Source organism: Aedes aegypti, chromosome 2 (genome assembly GCF_002204515.2).
Source record: "Aedes aegypti strain LVP_AGWG chromosome 2, AaegL5.0 Primary Assembly, whole genome shotgun sequence".
NCBI classification, from domain to species: domain Eukaryota; kingdom Metazoa; phylum Arthropoda; class Insecta; order Diptera; family Culicidae; genus Aedes; species Aedes aegypti.
In genome coordinates, this window is record NC_035108.1 from 135,506,705 (window position 1) to 135,522,799 (window position 16,095).

A 16,095-nucleotide genomic window follows, 5' to 3' on the forward strand; every position below is an offset into this window, starting at 1 on the left:
TTATGCGACGTGATAACCGGCAAGCTTCTCCTATTGCGTTCCTGCCGCCATAGAAAGTGAACGTCAAATTAAATCAGATGTGTGATTTCCGACGAAAAAAGGTGAGCAATTACGTCTCGATGAACATTCCACCCATACAGAGGAGGAAAGAGTGGAGGAGAACGTCAAGCAGAAGCCGATAAAAGGTTCTTTGAAGGCTTTTCGTCACTTGTCCCGACCAGTGGATGAAAACAGAATTTCAACGGATTTTATTAATCAGTGAGAACTTTTATTAATGAAATATGTTAAAGTTTTTGCTGATTAGTAGTGAACATAATCAAAATTTTAACAAAATTCCCCCAGAAATTCCTCTAAAATTTTTAATGATTCAAACGAAAATATAACTCATTGTATTATTTTCCATATCTTAGTTATAACAAATTTTGCTACGTTTTACATGAACTAAAACTTTCCATCTATAACTAATTTATTTCATAATAAACTTTGGAGCTGTTTAGTGGAATACCTATAAGTAGATGAAAAACCGAATTCAGTACTATACCATTTAATTGCACTACAGTTTGTATCCTTTGACATATATGCGTATTTCGACCTCAACTGTAATGCCGTCTTCAGTGTCTAGTCTAGTACACGACACTGAAGACGGCCTTACAGTTGAGGTCGAGATATTCGTATCTGTCAAAGGTTACAAACTCTAGTGGAATTAAATGCTATAGTACTAAATCCGTTTTTTTATTTACTTAATTTACTTCAGATTGTTCATAACAAATTATATTATATATGAGTTTTCAATTTATTAAATTTAATATAACTGTTATACAGTTTTGTTGCAATCCACTGGTCGGGGTCGCGGTCGATTGAGCGATGCGACGGTCTCTTGCGGTTTAGCTTTGGGTTGGGAGTGAAATGGATCCGATCTCGAAACATCAATCACATCAGCCACGGTGCGTGTGATGATCAATGATGATGAGGAGTGTTTTTTTTTTCTCGAATTGGGTGCAGTCGTTTTGGGCTCATGTTCTGTCTGAAAACAGGAAAGAACCACGGCCCCGTGACGATATGTGGGTTTTATTACGAAAGCGTTGGAATGCGGTCTGTTAGGGAATTAATGGATGGGAGGAAATTAGGATTCGTTATCGGATATTTCTAAGGTATTAATAATATTACGTTAATAATATCTTAAATCGCTCCTACTTTTTAAAGGTAGAATAAAGTAGATCATACAAGAAGCACATAAAAAAATGTCTAAACACTTCAATTTATGTTTACTACCGATCTTTTCTCGAAGATTTTTTTATGACATCTACCTACAGCATATTTTTTTCACCACACACAATAACATATTCAAGTATTTTGAACTACATTGTTTTACTCACACGTTCTTTTATTTACTATTAATGTCAAAACTTTGGTGATAGTATGTTGGAGAATAATTAGTACCATTGTTTGTGCTCTTTATTTTGAGAAATAAGCTTATTTGTTTCTTGTACCGTAATCCGGGGGCAAATCGATCACTATTTTAAAACTTTTTGATATGTCCTATGGAAAACATATATTGTCAAATTAATTTCGACAAAATCAGTACTTCATTGATCTCTATGAGTTTATGTAATCAGTTTTGTTTTGTGAAATAACATATACAATTTATAAAATTAGTTTTAATATTAAAAAAAAATAAAATGTGATATTGAGGCGAAATTGATCACATTGTAACAAAGCAGGCTAAAGATAAAAAAAAAACCCGATCCACTAAATTTGGGTCTCCTGAATCTAAAAAGGATGTGAAAATTCTTACAACGCGTGTATTTGATCATTTTATTGCAAAATAAAACATTGTAAATTTTGCATGATACTCCTAAATGTAGGCAATTTCCCTTGAATTTAGCACGTTATTTGATAATAAATGGTTTTATGAGTAAACAATATGCTTGTAAAGCTGTATGATTTCATAAATGAGCACAAAATGTTCACATTTTAGCTTACACAACTTTTCAGACAATCAAAATTTGCATAAAGGCTTAGCACTAGTTGTTTATATAGCACCATGATATACAGCAGTATTGCTTACACCTTCAAAAACTGTGAATATGTACACTACCCGTCATAAATATTGAAAAATAAAAGTATTACAACACTCAGTTGAATATTAAATAACCCAACAAGAATAGCATAAACTCAAAGCAGGTACATTCGGTGCGCAATTTTACCCAAACGGTTTGCCAAATTGTCGGCTTCCCGAGTGTCCTTGACTCTCTGAACAACTTTGCCGAAGCCTCGATCTTTCTATCTCATGTGGATGAGAAAATAGAAAATGCATGAAATACTCAATTTAACATGCTCACTAGCGCCACCTAGCGACGAAATTGCGAACTAAACTATTTGCTTTCTGGATGCGCTTGATCCGCAGAACAACTTTGCTGATGTCTGCATCATTATAGATCGTCAGCATCTCGAGATATAGTCTCATAAATGTTCCTGTTTTGAAGTGATGCTAAACATTTCAGGATGATTCAATATTCCGTACGAGTCCGTATTTATGACGGGTAGTGCATATGCAAGATTGATCCTAATAGAAATGAAATGATCAAAATGTTTATCAGACATCTATAAACTAGAAAACATGGAATGTATGTTATGCCAGCGAAATATTCAGCATCCTTGAAAGAAAATGCTTTTTGGTGTAGACCTGATCCAATACGCTCCATTGATCAATTTGCCCCCACCCCATAGCTCGAAAATAAGACTAATTTCATTCATCAGAAATACCGCTCTGATTCAAATTCCGGATAGATTCCAACTCAACTTCGTCAGGGAAACATTTTACTTGAAATATTTTAAAACTTACCTCTTTCAAGGCTTATTTTAAAAAGCATTTTCCATAGATATGTTTAAAAATTAAAGCTGCTGTTATTTTGCAGTACTGGCTGGAAAAAAATACACAAAGGAGGATTTTCAAACAAATCTGTCAAGATTGGAGACCTGTGTCGAAGTTCATAGCAAACCGATCGACCTGAAATCTGGACTGCGTTTCATAACTTTGATCTGTGAGAAAATTGAATTCAATTCAATGTCTTCAAGTTATTTAAAAAATACTTTTGCGAGAAGAATGCCGAAATTTTCAAATTGAAATACTTTTGTCATGTGAATATTTAGAAGAAGACATTCTGCTGCAATCTTTTTTGGCTTAGACGAAATTCAAAACTTTGTGGAACATTATATTTATCCTAATTTGTTCGTTTTCAAAATATCTTAGAATCATTTTTTTTTTCATGATTGTCAAAATGGGTGGTTTGTAATAGCTTCATAAATCTTGCTTAGAATCTGATGATTTTTTCACAGATCTAACTAGTAATTTGCTACTTGCAGTTAAAATTTAAGTTCAATTGGTTAGCTAGAAACAGAAGCAGGTCTCCAAACTTGACTAGTTTGTATAAAAATCCGCCTTTGTGTACTTTATTCATGCCAGTACTATAGATGCATACAATTTTAATACTAATGTGAGTTACAGAAACCCCTTTTTAGTTAGTATTTAAAGATGTTTTAAAACTTGTTCTAAAAGCACAGATTAGAGACAAATATAAGAGTTTTCACCCCAACTTAATGCCCCAATATGGTTAAAAAATGATTCTATATTGTTACAAAGTAATACATCATCGATATGTCGTTATTAATCTAGAAGGAAGTTTCATCTATTTTTATTTTTTCGTTTTTGTGTTTTGTCGACAGTGCGCTTGATAAAACCCAAGCAAGCGCATTTTTTGCAATTTTTCATCGTAATAGGCTATTTTTTATCACGCCAGTCTGTCACGAAACGGCCTACTTTCCTGCACTAAATTATACAGTGTGGTAATAGTCATTACGCAACTGAAATCAGTTGCGTAATGACTTTTACGCAACGCTTTTTCATTACGCAATTGTTTTAGTTGCGTTATGAATCATTATACAACAAATTGCAGAATAATGGCACAGATAACAGACGTTTAAGTCCGATTGTAAAACTGTGTAAGACAATTGATGGTTTTTATAAATGGCAACACAAGTAGCAACATCGTGGTGGCGCTTTTATCGCTAAGTTCCCATGGCTATGTCAGTGGTGAATATGAAACATTTCAAGGTACTTATACTCACCATTGATTGCAGCAATACGTTGTGTTGTGGCGCTAGTGTTTTCAACGTGTTTTAGTTTGAATATTCACACAAGTTTTCAGAAGATTTTTGTTCTAGCATAAACATCTGTTATCTGTGATAATGGTCAATGTATCCCAATATGATTACTGATACCCTCAGGTGGTCTTCTACGAAATTGAAAAAAAAAATAATAATTATGCGCAACTCGTTGCAAAATTCGATTTTAACAGCACTCGTCTTAATTATCCAAGTCGTATAAGTCGTATAGTTGTATAAATGTAAAACTCGTGCAGTAAAAATCAACATTTTTAACTTGTTGCGTAAACTACTATTTCTGCGTCGCTAGAGTGGAAGTTTTATTTTGTTGTGAAGGACCACTTCTAATATCTCGTTTCCGCGCGTAAAACAAACTATGTATGGTTCATCGCAATAAGTGTCGGCATAAGCAGTGCTGCGAATGGTAATAGTAGTAGGCTTGAATGTCTCGTGGCTCTACCCAGTACAGTAGTTCAAAAACACGAATCTCATAGCCTATGTTGGGTGCATGTATTTTCTAAATCATTATTGCCCTTAGCAGCGGGTGCTTTGCTATTTTCAAGGCTTTTTGGCTACAGCATCGATGGGCGTGAATTACACTGGCTTTGCTGACTGTGATTTGCTTTACTTGGCTACTTTCGAGTGAATTTTAAAATTTTTTCCCAACCCTGGGCACGAGCCCTTATTCCTTTTATGAAAAAATGGGACATATGTACCTATTCTTTTATCCATTTTTCGCAATTACTAATAATAACCTTTGAATAGCTCGACATTAAAAATGCCGACACACGTATAGATAACTTTTCAAATTGTGGCTACATGAATCGCATCACTGACCAAGGTGAATCCTGATCATGTAGCTTTTGCACCCTCCCACTAACAAAACTCCTTCCTGTGACAACCCTGGAGATGCAGAAAATGATCTCGGTCTCTAGCAGCAATGGACGTCACATTTACTAACATTCCTTCCCCGATGACCGTAAGGACGTGGCAGCGCCGTTATTGACATTACTAAGTTTGGAGTTCTCCATATTGTACATTGAAGCTGCATCTGTTGATTCCCTGAACAATTTTGATTATTCCGGTCAATCACGGAGTAGTAACTACGAATTGTACGTTCATCAATGCTTAAGCTTAAGCTTATGCTAATGGCTTTATACCAAACGACTTTATGCCAAATGACCTACCACCATTCTGTGGTATGCTCTTGTGGGGTGCACAACGGAATCAGGATCATTCTTGTGTGATGCGCGTTATGCGAGTGCGAACAAATATTCGTGTTCAGTGAAGAAAGAATTACCAACTGGTGAGCTTGTTTCATGCTTATGGTATCACATTTTTATCGTGGTAGCCTTACGTTTATGTAACGTTCAAACAAACTATGGATAGTGATTACTAAAATAGCTTTTGAATGGTTCGAAATTATAAATGTCGACGTACTATCTTCTTACTACGTTATATCTTATCACCACAAGACAGAAAATCAAAACTATTTTCAGAAAGAATCGTATAAATCCGTCTTATCCTTCGCATCACCGACCAAATGTGGCTCCCATGCATTTTTTCCTGTCTCGCTTATAAACACCATTCTCGAGGTGGTTGTAGAGATGCACAGGTTTTAGAAAGAACAATCATTACACACTAACATTCCATTCCCATCCCAACTGACTGTGAGGACTTGGCCAGCGCCATTATTGATCAATAATATGAGATTTGCTAAAATTTGCACTCCGAGAATAAGAGGAAAGTCCCATCCCATGAATAACATTTGGATCCAAGTACAGTTCTCACCAGTTCCGATCAATCATGGAGTAGCAATTATTGAAATGTACAGTCAGTCTATGCTTTGCTAAGTTGCCAGCTGCATGAAGATTTGTGTATCGGTAGACTGTATGACATGCAACATCTGCTATAACTTTGATAAACTTGACTGCCCATAACTGCATATTTGTAACATTCGACAAAAGTAGGCATTGAGTAAATGGAACAGCAAGTGTGCATTTTATGGCAGTATGGGAAGAAACTAAAATTTATAAAAATTACCAGGAACTCAGAAGTGCTTATTTTAGGCTGAAATTTTGTACAGCTCATATCGTATATTGAATGAATAGTCAGAAAATAATTCTGCTAGAAATTTCTTTGCTACTACATTACGAGGCTCATACATAACCTCAATGTGACTGTTATGCGGTTGCAATTGCCAATGTGACAAAACAACTTGGTATTTTTTTTTCGAATTTTCTAGAACAAAATCACAGTTTTTAGTAAGTTGATCGAAAGTATTGCTGTTTGCGTTTGACTTAAAAATCCAGTCTAACTAAGCTTCAAATGCGATAACACAAAGTAATCAAAGGATACTTAACAACCATGATCCATATCACCGCCAAAGAAAATCAATCTCTGACTTCGCCTTCCTTATTAAAAATCTTAACGCATTTGCTGTTTCCGCATTTGATATTTGCATTTCAAACGCACACAGCAATATACATCACGTATTGACTCTCCACGGTATTAACTCGAAATTTGCAAAAATGTCGAATGTGACTGTTATGCAGTTATGGGCAGTTGAGGTGTCGTTATATTCAAAATTGAATGGCACACTTTGATGATTATCGAGCAGTGTTGTCATCTAATGCCAGAATTTGAAAAAAAAACTTATGTGTGTTCATTTTTGAGACTTCTGCAACCATGCTCTAAATTTTTCGAATATCTTGGACTTTTATATGGAAATCTAGTCGTTGCAAATTTCAAATACATTATTTTAACATTAATTTCTTTTCACGATCGATTATTTTTATGACCGCCTCTAACGGTCGTAGACATAAATTGGAATAAACATCATTATTAACTAACTAATAATAATGTTGAATGTGATGTAACTACATAGCCCGTAACAAGGCAATATTTGCACAAATTTACGAATCCGGTAGGTCCAATTATTTTTCCGGATATTACTAACAGCGCCCCGATGCTCTCCGCTTAATTGGCACAGCTTCGCATACCTAAAAATCATTTACAAGGCATGCATCTAATTACGCACATCAAATGCCGACGAGGCGATCTCATCAAAACTCAACCATCGCCCCGCGGTTCAATGACTTTCGTAGACTTTTAACCTGACGGCCGTGTGACTGACTGCTGCGTAGCTACAGGTCTGCAATGCATAGGAACCAACTTGCATGCACGAATCCATTTGAGCACATCAGGGCAGAGTACCGCGCCCAATCAAAAAGCAAACAGTTTTTCGCATCAAACGGCTAGAAGATGCCAATAACGTAAGATGCGGTTCCTGGGTACTTAGACACATAAGCTCACGGGTTGAAGTTGCGCTAGGGTAGATGTTCCGGTATTCACCATAATGGGTGTTCAAAAAAATGGGTTTTATTAAAAACAAAAATGTTTACTCTTCAATAAAAAAAGATCGTCAATGAATATTGGAGAAGGTTCTCTCACAAGAGCGCACAAGACGGCACTGACGTCCATCTTCCGGATATAATTTCGAATCTTCGTGGTGAACTGCATAGCATCCTTGGCCCGAAAATTATTTTTGTAACAACAATACTGCGTACAGTGTTGATTTATTTACAAAATATGCTTTATTAGTGTGGTGAATACTGGTACACCTACTCTAATGAAAACCGAACTTACGCCGGGTATGGAGGAGCTGCTTTGGGAGGGTTCAACGCAACGAACCATAAGAAAGAAGCAACGGACAAATTGGTGACCCGCAACCTAGTCGGATGATGATGGTTATTATAGGTATATGGGCACTTGCAAATTGCACTAAAGGCAGATAATCTGAGAAGATGCGAAATGGTTGTGTTTGGAAGCTGCAAAAACTGGATCGCGTAAAACCTACCTATACATGCCGGTTATGCGTATACTAAAGATGACTCTTGTAGACCCTGTAGGGTATGATGATGCTCGTTGAGGAGTATCGTCGGCTTTATCTGAGTGAACTTTTGTCAAAGAAATAACGGTTTGAATAAACTGATACTGTTAGAATAATTGTAGATGCGCTTTAAGGTGGTTATCAATCGATCAAATTTTCAGTTCGAACGGTTGTCTAGATCTTGTGCTCTTGAAAATTCGGGGTTTGGCTTTGATGTAAATTACGGCGCTGTTCGACCCCAGTTTCCCATGAATGTTGCATCCTTACCAATTACGCGTTCGTTTACACCTTCGCTAATGCGCGGATGATGTACGGTCGTAGGTCTGTATAAACTTAGTGGGAGGCCAAGATTACTGAGCACTGTAAACAGTAAAACGAAGTGCACCTTCAAGACGGAGTTGCGTGTCAAAGAGTGTACCTGTGTGTACCTGAGTATTTCTATTTTCTTTATGGTTGATTAAATTAAACAGAATTAGTTGAGAAAACCTCGTAGAAAGAAATGACTTTTACTTTCAACCCTCGCTAACAAACGAGTCGAAACTTCGTGTAATGATGAGTTATACGAAACTCGCACACGCCTTCCTTTTCTCAATCACAAAAGGTAAACCCGTTCGTTGCGTAGTTCAAGTTCAGCCTTCCCTTCGAATGAATGGCGGCTTACGCAGTCAGGGTCATTAGTAAAACATTTCTTGAATTCTTCTCGCTGGGCCATTAAAAACGAGTTAGATGATATTTACGAGCGATGTTCCAAAATAGGATAAGACTTTGAACGAGAATTCAGATATGTGAATAAAGTTCAATGGCATAGAGTCATGGCATTAACACTCTTTAATAACTTAATCGCAGCCATGAAAATTTGTTGGAATGCCTAATGTGGAACAGGTTCCAGATTTTTCGGGGTTACGATTCTCTTCGTTACCAATGCCGCAGCACGAATTTTTGATCCAATAATCTTAAATTATACTTTAGAATGACATGCACTTGTGTGCGCTTCAGTGGGTGATTGTGTTTAAATCGTTAGTGAAAGCATCAAGAAGTCTCGATACTTATTCGAGATGATGCAAGCATCTTTCTACTTATAATCCACATCCTGCATTACAAATTATCAATCCATAACAAATAAACTGATTTCCTTGATGCAAATCAAAAATTTAAAAAAATTATGCTGAAGAAAATTATTTCATTCCTCTCCACCGTTACCTATTCAAACAAAAGAATCACAATCGGGTACCAATTAGGCACAATCAAAATTTGTTTCACCTACAAGCAACACATTCTGAGATTTTTCCATACATCAAGGCACGCACATTGGCGTAACCAAGGAGGGTAGAGGGGAAATATTTATAAGCACTTCCACAATTATTGACTGAGAGATTTTTCCAATGGAGTAGATGCAACGCAGGATTCGTTGATTGTTGAAACAATAATTGTAACATGTGCATGTCCCATAAATTAAATAAAAAATAAATAAAAATTATGTGCGTTGCGTTTGATTAGGAGTTAGATTTTCTTTCTTTCTTTCTTTCTGGCGTTACGTCCCCACTGGGACAGAGCCTGCTTCTCAGATTAGTGTTCTTATGAGCACTTCCACAGTTATTAACTGAGAGCTTACTATGCCAATGACCATTTTTGCATGTGTATATCGTGTGGCAGGTACGAAGATACTCTATGCCCTGGGAATCGAGAAAATTTCCTTTACGAAAAGATCCTCGACCAGCGGGATTCGAACCCACGACCCTCAGCATGGTCTTGCTGAATAGCTGCGCGTTTACCGCTACGGCTATCTGGGCCCCAGGAGTTAGATTTATAATTGTTAAAATATCCCCTTAAAAATGCCCAATCGACACACCGTCACTACACTAATCCCCATAAAATGCGCGCTCCATCTGCAATAATGGGGATAATACTGGTTGCAAATGGGACGAGAGAGAGAAGAGTCCCGAAAACTAGACCAGTGGACGAGGCTCCTTCCGGAGTAAAACAGAAAGGCACGGTCTCTTTTGGCCTTGAGCTGTCGTGGAAGAAACAAGTGCTCCAGTGAAGATCTCTGATCCAGTGAAAAATTAGTGGACGAAAATGAAAGTGCGGGTGTTAGAACCTCAACGCGGTACCCTATTAAGAGAGTGAATAGCCCGTGTCCGTCAGGGCTGAAGAAGTTAGGACCTTGAAGAGGCGTAGGTGGTGATTAGTGCCGGTGAAAGATACCCGATTCCACGCGGGAGGCTCAACCTAGAGGGTCGAACGTTGAGACCCAAGCCGCGTGTGAGAAAAACCGCGTTCCGCGGAAGTGAAGGTCGAAAACCTGTCCGAAACTGCAGGTGCCCCGGATAGTTATAGGTAGCGAGTGCGAAGTGCCTAGAAGATCGACCCAGCGGCCGACGGTGGTGTGGGCTATCCTAAATCCCCCACAGCAAATACTCTCATCAGGCTAGGCGCCCCTGGGATGAGACCAGGTAAGTCCATGCTCCCTTTTATCTAGTTCATGCTAAAAGCAAACTTACATAATCTCAAAATTGAATACAATTTCTACTGACCAACTGTAGACATAAGCAAAACAGCCCAAGTAACAATTCCACAGCAACTTGGCTTTCGTGTGGATTTATTAATGTTTTATGACAGTAACGTGATTGCTTTAATACTTAGAGGCGACATTTAACGTTGCCAAAAGATGATATTTTGTAATTCGGCTCTTGGCTGTTTTCAAACCTTTTAGAGCCAAAACATAAAGTCAAAATTGAGTGGCTACAATATCAGCTTTATTGCAGCATACAATACCTTATTTAAACTGCTTGCCATGGCTGAACGACTCTTATTTGTTACGGCTATGATAAAAGACTGATATAATACAGCTTGTTGTCATAAAAGCTGCTTTTAAGCTGCATGACTTCCACTTGGTTTCTGATGAATTACCTTATTAATACCTCCCAAATCAGTATTGGGGCTCATAAGATGCGAAAACACTATAAGCATTGCAAATTTAATACTTGCCCTCCAAAATAATGTCACTAATATTGCGTTATTACTAAGGAACACTTATTCCCAATGGGAAAATGCATAACTGATATCCATTTTCATTTTTTTCGCGTATTTTCTTCAAAACATCACGGCCGAACTGTCAAACTTTGTTAAATGCTGCTTAGTTACCATAAAAAGCGAAAAAAAGCTGAATCATCTTAAATCAGCATTTATTACGGCAATTTTATTGCTGTGTTCGTTTGAAATGCAAATATCAAATGTGGTAACACCAAACGTGGGTTAAGTACTTATACTGGACTAATCACAGGTCACTGTCCTAGTAAATACCACTTAAAAATAATTGAAAAGTTGCAGGAGGATAAGTGTCGCTTCTGCAAGTTGGAGAGTGAGAGCTCTGAACATTTAATGTGCGAGTGTGTTGCACTTTACCGTAAGCGTTGTAGATATCTTGAAAAAGGCTTATTAGAGCCTTGGGAAATCTGGAACTCCCATCCCAAACAGGTACTAAGTTTCATACGAAATGCAGTACCTGATTGGGATACACGCCAACTGATGGGTGGATAGTCACTTCTTATAGTGATGAGTCCTCTCATCGCGGCAAAAACAAAGAGGATGACACCACAAAAGATCAAATAAATGGTCGCAGTGGTAATATGTCCCCGACACTGGAAAAAAAACGTGGTAAAATTTTTTACAAGAAATGCGATGTCAAAGATAGATTTTTCTTGCTAGGGCGGCGGTGATTTATATAATTGTTGCTAGGTGTCCTTTGATTGTTTTGTGTTACCGCATTTGGAAGACGTTTAGTCAAAATTTGCATCTCAAATGCAAACAGCAATACATCCACAAATGCCGAATCATAACAGTGTGCCCTTATTCATGTATTTATGATAACAAAACAGCATTTGTCGATGACAATCTATCAATTATGGTTCCGGCAAATTAATTTCACTCCGGTTGCCACAATTTCACTATTTTCAAATCATTTTTTCCATGAATTCACTCATAAAATGCTATGGTATGATGATTAAACTGACCAAATATAATTTGAAGCTCAATTACTGCCCATACAAACCAATAAATGTTGAATATGGTTTATTCTTCTCCTGGTTTCTTTTAGCAAACGCTAAATAACTTGAAATATATCACTTTTAGAGGGGGGGTCAGTACATCTCACTCGGCACTAAAGATTTGCGCACTATATCAAAATAAATTTCTTCAAATATTTACCAAGCACTATGAGACAAATTATTATTTGATGTTTTCGATCTTATTGTTTGTTTACGTTGGAATAAATTCGGCAAGATCAACGTTATAATAAAATCATTTTCAAGATGAAGCAACATTCATCTAGAACAGGTGGCCTCAAAATAGCTACCATAAATGCTATTTTGCTTTACTCGTGTGACATAATTATACACTTCATAGCCTCTTCTAGATTGGGCCAACTAGTCACGTTCTAATCTACAAGAGGTTTTGGGGGATGCGATGAAAGCAACAGTGCCTTGACCGTGGTTTTATGGGCGTTTATTTATAGCACCCTGGAAGTAATTCATAAAACTAAAATTGTTACTTGGGAGGTAATGCATTGACCGGTAGGTTTTGAACTAACGATTCTCAGCATAGTATTATTTAGCAAGACTGTTGCTCGTTTACCGATTCGAATATTTGGGTCCCTAATTACTTAGTTGCGTTTAAAAACAACATAACTGGAATGAACACCTTTTGATTAAAAAAAGCTGAATCTCTTATAAAAATTTTCCAAACCATTAATTTATGCGCAACTTTGCTTCTCCGACATTATCCGGAAAACCATTTACCGGAATGAACCATTTACCGGAAGACCATAACCCGGAAAGACCATTTACCGTGGGTTAGTAAATGGCTGGGCATCGCGTACCATTGGTACCTAGCGTACCTGAAGGAATAAAATAGACCCCTCTGTGCGGTCCTTAGCCCCTTGCCCAGCAACTCCTATCCCTACCTCCTCCCGATACTGGCCGGGGTACGAGTAACCTTAGGGAAGATCGGGTAACCAACCCCTGGTGGGAACTTTGGTCGTATGTTGACAGGGAAGGGGGGGGGGGGGGTTCTTTTGCTTTAGCTTCTGCAAACCTTGAGCGTCTGTACTCCATGTTAGGAGCGGCTCACAACAGCGTCAGGGGCGGCTAATCATCGTCCGAGTGCCAGAGAAGGACTCTAAGCTAAACTGTGCACTATGGTCCTCCGAACATTTAGGGGGAATGGTCCTTCGGAAATCTAGGGGGTTGGTGTCAGGCCCTGCAAGCCAGCCGTAAAAAAATCAAACAACGAATAATCAACGAGAGAATACGAACCGGAACAATCGGCGAAGACCACAGCGACGTGAAGAGACTAGCGATTGGAAGCTCGGTACATGGAACTGTAAATCTCCCAACTTCATCGGGAGCACACGCATACTCGCCGACGTGCTGAAGGACCGCGAATTCGGCATCGTAGCCTTGCAGGAAGTGTGTTGGAAGGGATCAATGGTGCGAATGTTTAGAGGTAACCATACCATCTACCGGAGCTGCGGCAATACACATGAGCTGGGAACAGCTTTTATAGTGATGGGTGATATGCAGAGGCGCGTGTTCGTGTGGTGGCCGATTAATGAACGAATGTTCTTTAACTTCAGCATAATAAACGCACAGCCCTCACTCTGGAAGCACTGATGATGATAAAGACGCGTTTTACGCGCAGCTCGAACGCGAGTACGACAGCTGCCCAAGCCACGACGTCAAAATCATCATAGGAGATCTAAACGCTCAGGTTGGCCAGGAGGAGGGATTCAGACCGACGATTGGAAAGTTCAGCGCCCACCGGCTGACGAACGAAAACGGCCTACGACTAATTGATTTTGCCGCCTCCAAGAATATGGCCATTCGCAGCACCTACTTCCAGCACAGCCTTCCACACCGATACACCTGGAGATCACCACATCAGACAGAATCACAAATCGACCACGTTCTTATTGATGGACGGCACTTCTCCGACATTATCGACGTCAGGACCTATCGTGGTGCTAACATCGACTCTGACCACTATCTGGTGATGGTCAAACTGCGCCCAAAACTCTCCGTCGTTAACAACGCACGGTAGCAACGGCCGCCCCGGTATGACCTAGAGTGGCTCAAGCAACCGGATGTCGCAGCGGCATACGCGCAGCACCTCGAGGCTGCATTACCGGAAGAGGGTGAGCTGGACGAAGCCCCTCTTGAGGACTGCTGGAGAACAGTAAAAGCAGCCATCAACGATGCAGCTGAGAGCAACGTCGGGTACGTGGGACGGAGTCGACGGAACGATTGGTTCGACGTTTAGTGTCAGGAGGTTTTGGAGGAGAAGAATGCAGCGTGGGCGGTCATGCTACAGCAAGGGACCCGGCAGAACGTGGAACGCTATAAACGGAAACGGCAACAGCAGACCCGTCTCTTTCGGGAGAAAAAACGCCGCCTGGAGGAGACGGATTGCGAGGAGATGGAACAGCTGTGCCGGTTTCAAGAAACGCGTAAGTTCTATCAGAAGCTCAACGCATCCCGCAACGGCTTCGTGCCGCGAGCCGAGATGTGCAGGGATAAGGATGGGAGCATTCTGACGGACGAGCGTGAGGTGATCCAAAGGTGGAAGCAGCACTTCGACGAGCACCTGAATGGCACTGAGAGCACAGGCAATGAAGGACGGAACAACGGAGGAAATGCTTTCGTCAGTACTGCGGAAGATGGAAACCAAGCAGCCCCCACTTTGAGGGAGGTTAAGGATTCACCAGCTCAAGAACAATAAAGCTGCTGGTAAGGATGGTATCGGAGCTGAACTTATAAAGATGGGTCCGGAGATGCTGGCCATTTGTCTGCACCGGCTGATAGGCACAATCTGGGAAACAGAACAGCTACCGGAGGAGTGGAAGGAAGGGGTAATATGCCCCATCTACAAGAAAGGCGACAAGTTAGATTGTAAGAACTTTCGAGCGATCACCATTCTAAATGCGGCCTACAAAGAATTATCCCAGATCATCTTCCGTCGTCTGTTACCTGTAGTAAACGAGTTCGTGGGAAGTTATCAAGCCAGCTTCGTTGACGGCCGATCAAACACGGACCAGATCTTTACTGTACGGCAAATCCTCCAAAAATGTCGTGAATACCAGGTCCCAACGCATCACCTTTTCATCGATTTCAAGGCGGCATACGACAGTATCGACCGCGTAGAGCTATGGAAAATCATGGACTATGGTGGGACAAGAGGATCTTTTGGCGCAAGTTTTCAAATCCCTTATACTCAATACATAACAATCAGAAAAATCAAAATATTTGACGATTTGAAGTATATTAGTCCCTCATTTGTCATCCACAGAAAAAATCCACAGGAAAGTTTGAATAACATTATGAGCATTAGCTGTACATGACAATGAAGTTGACTATTGATTTTTCTGTATCCACTTACCCCACGGTACCTTATAGTACTAAATTTGGTTTTTCATCTTCTTATAGGCATCCCACTAAATAGCTCGAAAATTTATAATCAGTATATTGTACAACTTCTGCAAGCTACACCTCAAAACTATAACATGCTGAACATTTCAGAGAGTAGCATGATTTGATCCTTGAGACACTCGACAATGTTATTTTTGTTGCGTTGTGTGAGACCTCTAAGTATACGAATAAAAATAATTTATAAGGATATTTTCAAACATATCCATCCACTCTTTTTATTTAATGTATTCAAATCCTCTGAGCAGAATCTCAATAGAGAAACTAAAAAGTAGATTGGAGTAGATCCTAGAGGATTCGAATTCATGAAATAAAAGTGACACAAATATTAAAATGGCCAGACCCACTGTGCAGAGTTGGATTTGAAAATAATTCGCAATATTTCGGTGATTAGATTATCTAAGTATGAATAACATGAGAAACGCAAATATTTGCATTTCTAACAGAAAAAACGGGGACAACCGTTACATTTCACAGAGAAAGATAAAATTGTTGGTATTGGCGTTGCTAGGAATTTTAATGCACACTCCATGTATTGCTTGTAATTTTCTTGGGATGGGA

The 16,095-nt window shown here is 39.2% G+C and overlaps 1 protein-coding gene across 10 annotated transcripts in view; it reads left to right on the forward strand.

The window, feature by feature from the left end:
• LOC5577718 (high affinity cAMP-specific and IBMX-insensitive 3',5'-cyclic phosphodiesterase 8) overlaps positions 1-16,095 on the forward strand; it is a 730,891-nt gene that overhangs the window by 604,798 nt on the left and 109,998 nt on the right. The window lies entirely within an intron of this gene.